The following is a 7,517-nucleotide window of genomic DNA, read 5'->3' as shown; positions in this document are numbered from 1 at the left end:
ATTAATACTCAAATTGCTTGAAAGATGATCTGTTCCCTTCTAATGATAACGAAATTTTTTGTTTTATTCAGTCATTTATTTATATTTATTATGTCCGACAATGTAAAAAAGAAAAACAAATGCATTTTGGGCTTCTGAGGGCCCCAGCTCCGAATAAAACTTTAAAAAAAGAGGAGGGAAAGTAGGATCTGGGGGCCCTTGTCATCTCGGGGCCCCCAAGCTACAGCTTATTTAGCTTATACGTAAATCCGGCCCTGCATAGAAGACTCAAATGATTACCATTGAGGGTGGTTCTTAGATATGTTTATGGGAATGATAATTTTAAATAAATTGTCAGGGCCCGCAAATGTGGAGAACGTGGGGCATTAATCCACAGCTCCATATTCATCGAACGCTGGGAGCTTAACGCCGCTGATATCTTAAAGAATAATTCCAACAGTTTAAAATAAATCTTTTTATTTTAATATGAGTTGTGAAGATTTAGAAAACTTCTGTTTTACTTTGTTTTATTAGATGAAATATAGTAGTAAGTTGAAAAAGGAGGTAGTCTGGACATTCAACTCACTTCTCGTATACAAAAATGTTAATTCTTACGAATTTTGTGAATTCACGATCGCAATGCTTAAATACGCCCTCTAGCGGGGAAGATATTTTCAGACTTTCAATTATTAAATTTTCATTTAGTTCAATCAGAATCATTGGTAGAGTAGGACACTTTTATTCAGCAGTAAATAAGAAGCAAAATTTCCCTAAGGAGAAAGCAGAAAAACTTGAAAAAACGACCCAGAACATTGGTAAATCATTCGGAAACGGAACGAGTACAACATGTGAGGAGCAATTTCTCAACAATTTTTTTCCTTTTTATTAACAACAAACTTGTAACCGTTAACTTCCGATTTAATGATCGCAAACTGTTAAAGATGTGTGTATTAAGGTAAAATACATTCTCTTTCTTCAATCTATTATAAATTAAAGAGAAATTACTTAAGTTCACATTGCTTACTTCATTCCAATGAATAAATGTGATTTCAGAACGTGCAGAACTGTAATAGTTATAGAATATTCTTCTTTTTTATAGAATAGTATTTATTTCTGTATCCATGTAATTCGGTAAACAACAATATAAAATCATCCGAATTACTTGAAATAGTATCATTTGTGTTGATTATTAATAAATTTTTATCATTTTCTTCGTAAGTATTTTTTTAATTTCGAATAATTTATTTCAACTGGAATTCAGCTATTCTGTTTCTAAATTACATATTGAAAATCATATCGAGATCTTATATTTATGAAAAATTTCGGGGGGTTTATTATCTTAAAATAATGAAAAAATAGTCTATGTATTTGAAAATAATATTTTCAAACGAAGAGCATTTCATTTTGGAATTCTCTGGATTTATAAGGCAGGTAAATGCTATGATTTTTATAATAAAATATTTAATTGCCAATAATTTTTCTTCTAATTTGATAATAGCTCTATACAAAATAGCTTTTTACGTCTGGTCTGAGAACTTTAAGACTAAAAAAAATATAAAAATTCCTTATCTATTTGAGAAATTTTCAGGATCGTTTTTTTTTAACATAAGCATTTTTTATTTACGTTTTTTTAGTTTATAAATTATGAATTTTTATTGATAATTTTTATTTTCTGATAAAAATTTTTGTCAAAAAACTTTTTTTTTTCTGTGTATGTGTCTGTATATACATTTTGCAGCATACTTTAATGTTTGAAGAACTATGATTCAAAGAAGAATAGAATGTAAAATTTAAATAAACCTTTCGTATTAGATCGTTAAATTTAATGGAGCGATTTCACAGACATTAGGTTTTAACTCTAATAAGAAGATAAGATACATATTTTTACCCGTTTCTTTACAAAAAATTTTTCGATGTGTTTGGAATGATCCTTCTCTAAGAAAAAAAAATCGATTTTGTTTTCGCTTGCATAAGAACGAATATTAAACAATTTTCTATTTTAAATTTAATAAGACACAATAAAAAAGGAACTTTACCATGATACACTGACGAAATCTCCAGTGCAACTGACGATCGTGTTGTTCTACTAGCAGTCTTTCGTCTCAAATAACAACGCCTCCTATAGGTCGTTGTGTTCATGAATATAAAAATTGAGCAATAGAATAAAATTTGAGTTGTGTGGATTAAGAATAAAATTTCAAAAAAAAAAATAATACTATTTATTTTAATATTAGAAAATTATATTATATACTAAAATTTGGAGTCCTATAAAAAATAAATCACATTTAGAGAATGTTAAAAAGGCGCAGTTATATGTTATAATAAATAACTTATAAATACTCTATAGGTTATCTACTATAACTTGTAATGGAATTGTTCAGAAGGCCTCACAAAGTCTAGCGATGTTACAATCAATTGTTAATATGGAATAAGTCTAAATAATTTTTTTTTTTTTTATCTGCATTTAAAACTGTGAATGGCGGTTACAAATTTTATGCAGCCATTCGTTATTTTTTATTTCGTGCGTATTTGTCTTTTGATTTAAAAGGATAGTGTAGATTTATTAAGCAACCAAAAGAGATTTTAAAAAATTTCTCAAGTTGCGTATGATGTTTTAAAAAAATATTCAGATGTTTCATGTTCAGAATACTTAAAAAATTATGATTTTCGTGTTACTTTTGCATTCGCAATATTTTTATTTAAAAATTTCATATTTTAAAAAAAAATTTTTTTTTTTTGCTTTTGTTTTTTAAAATAAAAACAAACGCAACATTTTTAAATTAAACATTTTCAATTGCGCTTTAGTGTACGACTTCAATAAAAATTCGAAAGTTGAATTTTTAAATTTAATATTTTTTGGAATTTTACAACACTTTACAGTCATTAAAACGAAATCATTAAACTAATTAAAACGAAACCTTAAAATTACTTTTAAGATTTTAAATCAGATTTTCACCTACTTACGAGAAATTTTAATGCTTTAAGAAATTGACCTTAAATATGCTGATTTGAGCTGACGCTATTTTGATACACATACTCCGACACAAAAAGTTACTTTTTCGTAATAAATACACATTTTTAACCCTCTGAATATGATAAAGCGGTAGCCGGAATCAGAAACATGTAATAAAGAAGAATTAAAAAAAATATTTTTTAACTTAGACCAAACTGTATTTTTAAAACATAAAATATCACAGGAAAAATATTTTCTCCTAAATTTGAGTACTATTTATGTAGTGATACATTTCTTACAAAGTGTTTAATTTATAAAATTAACTATTTTACTATAAAAATTAACCTTTTTAATCTATAAAATTAATTCTTTACAAAATTAATTCCTTACAAAATTAATTCTTTACAAAATTAATTCTTTATAAAATTGACTTTTTATAAAATTAACTCTTTATAAAATTAACGAACTATTTTTTATTATTTAATTTATAAATTTAACTATTTTAACTATAATTTAAGTAGAATTGGTAAAAACTTTCAGACAAAAATTTCCCTTCTTTCATTAATAAACTAACTTAGGAAAACAATCCTTTTTGTATTATGATTGACTTTGGAAATTGACTTTGCAAATTGTATAACTTTAAACATACCTATAGTTTACAATACAATACAACATGCAATAGCCAGTATTCTAAACATTTATGGTATGTTTAGTGTTAAATAACTGATTCCCAATATAAAACTTTGAGACAATCCTCGTGATCTTCAAAAAAATAATAATAATAATAATAAAAAATAAATAAATAAATAAAATAATTATTAAAAACTGTATAATAGCTCCAACACTTGCCCCTGGCTTTACTAAAAGTCTTAAGTTTTTTTTAAGAAAAACTCAATTGTCTTTTCCTTTTTAAACGATTTTAGATTTCATTTAAAAAAAAAAAAAAGAAAGATAGAAAGAAGGAAAAAGCATGATTTAAAAGCATGATTCATGAAAGAAAAGCATGATTTAAAGTGTAAATCTCACTTATACTTTTAAAAACACTTTTCATTTTTCCGATTTTGAATAATCAGAAATTTCTGTTATGAAAATCTGTTACGCTTGTCCGGATTTTCATTGACAAAATTTCCCAATTTTTTTTTTTTTAAATATTTAATTGCCTTTTTTACTTTAAAATATGCAATCATTTATCGCAGAAAACACTCTTTAAAAATTAGGATTTATGGGTGCTTTTAAAAAACACTTTCTTCAGTAATTCGAATAGTCATAGATTTTTATTAAGGAAATATGTATCTTATAGCCATGATGGCTTGTCGGGGTTTTCCATTTAAAAATTGTCTAATTAAATAAAATCTTAAAAAAAACATTTAATTGTCCTTTTAATTTTTAAAAAAAAAAATCACAACTTTTTTTAAACGAACACCATAAGTTTAAGTCTCTTGTATTTTTAAAAACTTCTTCCATTTTTTTTCACATTTCAAATAATAAAAAATTTTATTTTGAAAATCTGCATCTTAGCTGAAAACATTTGTCGGGTTTTCCACTTAAAAAATATCGTTAAAAAAATTTAATCAACTTTTTATTTTAAAAGTGTCTGTTTATTTATTAATTTATTCTTCTCATTCAGTCTTAGGTAGGCCCTGGCCTTCTCGAGAAGATTTTTCCGAGTGTCTCTACATTGGGCGACTGTTCTGCAATTTTTAGTTTTCCTAATTGCCATTGTCCCAATGTCCATTTATTCGTTCAATTTCCTAATATCCTAATTGGTTCAGAATGCCTTTTTCGTGACAGTCGATCCATCTGAGGCCAGATCTGCCTTTTCGTCTATAGGCCTGATTAGAAATAGTTTTCAGAAGTTTCGATCTCCTTCGATTCTAACCTGGTTTCCAACCCATTTTATTCTTTGAGTTTTCAAGTTTTTCACGAGATCAAGCTCTGTAAAAATTTAATATAATTCTATACTTGTTCGCGTCCGCCATAAGGTGTCTACCTGAGTTCTACCACAAATACTTCTAAGAACTTACTTGTCTCTCGAAAATTGCCAACGCTTCATGCTACACATTGATAGCCATAATAAATTGATTAATAGATAATGATATAAACTATTCACATTGATAGCCACCTATCACGTTATCAACAAATGGGAACAACCGTTCAAATAAATTGGCAAAAATAATCTTATAAGAGGAGCACAGAAGACTTATTCCTTTATAGTTACAGCAATCAAGCACCTCTCTTTTTTTTATGTATTATACGTATAGTCTACTTTTCATTCCTTAGGATGCGTTTTTTTTTCCTTCTAAGCTGAATATTTGTTTATTTGTTGATTTCCTAAAGCCACATTGTTAGCCACCTATCACACTATCAACAAATGGGGACAACCTTTCAAATAAATTGGTAGAAAGAATCTTATAAGAGAAGCACAGAAGACTTATTCCTTTATAGTTACAGCAATCAAGCACCTTTCTTTTTTTTATGTATTATGCGTATAGTCTATTTTTCATTCCTTAGGATGCGTTTTTTTTCTTCTTCTAAGCTGAATATTTGTTTATTTGTTGATTTCCTAAAGCCACATTGTTAGCCACCTATCACACTATCATCAAATGGGGACAACCTTTCAAATAAATTGGCAGAAAGAATCTTATAAGAGAAGCACGGAAGACTTATTTCTTCATAGTTACAGCAATCAAGCACCTCTCTTTTCTTATGTATCATATGTATAGTCTATTTTCCATTCCTTAGGAAACGATTTTTTTTTCTTCTTCTAAGCTGGATATTTGCTTATTTGTTGATTTCCTAAAACCACATTGTTAGCCACCTATCACACTATCAACAAATGGGGACAACCTTTCAAATAAATTGGCAGAAAGAATCTTATAAGAGAAGCACGGAAGACTTATTTCTTCATAGTTACAGCAATCAAGCACCTCTCTTTTCTTATGTATCATACGTATAGTCTATTTTCCATTCCTTAGGAAGCGATTTTTTTTTCTTCTTCTAAGCTGGATATTTGTTTATTTGTTGATTTCCTAAAACCACATTGTTAGCCACCTATCACACTATCAAAAAATGGGGACGAACTTTCAAATAAATTGGCAGAAAGAATCCTATAAGAGAAGCACAGAAGACTTATTCCTTTATAGTTACAGCCTTGGGTTACAGCAATCAAGCACCTCTCTTTTCTTATGTATCATACGTATAGTCTATTTTCTATTCCTTAGGAAGCGTTTTTTTTCCTTCTTCTAAGCTGAATATTTGTTTATTTGTTGATTTCCTAAAGCCACATTGTTAGCCACCTATCACACTATCAAAAAATGGGGACAACCTTTCAAATAAATTGGCAGAAAAAAATCTTATAAGAGAAGCAAAGAAAACTTATACCTTTTATACCTTTACAGTTACAGCAATCAAGCACCTCTCTTTTCTTATGTATCTTACGTATAGTCTATTTTCCATTCCTTAGGAAGCGTTTTTTTTCCTTCTTCTNTTCTAATCTGAATATTTGTTTATTTGTTGATTTCCTAAAACCACATTGTTAGCCACCTATCACATTATCAACAAATGGGGACGAACTTTCAAATAAATTTGCAGAAAGAATCTTATAAAGAATCTTTCCATTCCTCAGGAAGCATTTTTTATTTATTCATTTTTTATTTATTTATTTATTTTGAAAATAATATTCAAAATTTAAGCCTCATTTGTATTTTAAAATCTTTTCACGCTTTACAGATTTTGGACAACGAAAAAAAAATCTATACCTTAGTTCCAAAAGCTTGTCAAGTTTTTTCACATACACAGCAAATAAATGTGAAGCGAAAAATTTGAATTATTATTCCCTCTCTAATATTGCCGATATTTTTTCTCATTCGCTTCTTTGTTGAGAAGGAGAGAAAAAACTTTTTAAGTAGAATATTGCGAAAGCATTTGGGACACAACAGAGATTTAAGTAAAGATATTTCAGATTTCTCAATAAGGTCATAAGAATTAATTCGTAAATCGTATGACTTGAGGTAAATGAACTTATCATTCCACAAATCGAACTATTGCATTCTTTTTCATACGAAAAGAAAAAGTTTCTGAGCTGAAATGTTATCCAAGATTTAATATCTCACTTAGACTTCCTTGACCTGAGACCTCCCACCCAACTCAAAGGGCACACGTATGAGCACAATAATCTCTCCATAATCTTCAAACAATTAGTAGCTATCCAGATAGGCGCCTAGAAAGATTCGAATGGAACAAAAGAAGAGGCAGGTCTACCTCTCTTACATCGTTTTTATGTGATTCTGTGTTTTATTGATCTAGCAGTGCTCGTGTCTTGTCACGTGATACGGTGGCTGGGGAACAGTAGTAAAAAAAAAAGTTATATCTTCGTTAAGTGTACTTTATTTTTATAATGGTGCCTTTTAAGTTTTCATTTATTTTATCTGTAAAAGAACATATAACCAGACTTATTTTGATTTATGGCAATTTCTGTCTTAAGACTGACTTAAGAAGTTACTTTAAACACTGTTGGTTCATCATCATAAATTATATTAGTCAAAAATGGAAGAAGAAATTTTTTTTTAGAAAGATGTACTTAAAG

The sequence above is a fragment of the Parasteatoda tepidariorum genome, chromosome 5 (assembly GCF_043381705.1).
Source record: "Parasteatoda tepidariorum isolate YZ-2023 chromosome 5, CAS_Ptep_4.0, whole genome shotgun sequence".
Classification (NCBI taxonomy): Eukaryota; Metazoa; Arthropoda; class Arachnida; order Araneae; family Theridiidae; genus Parasteatoda; species Parasteatoda tepidariorum.
This window is presented reverse-complemented; position numbering follows the sequence as displayed.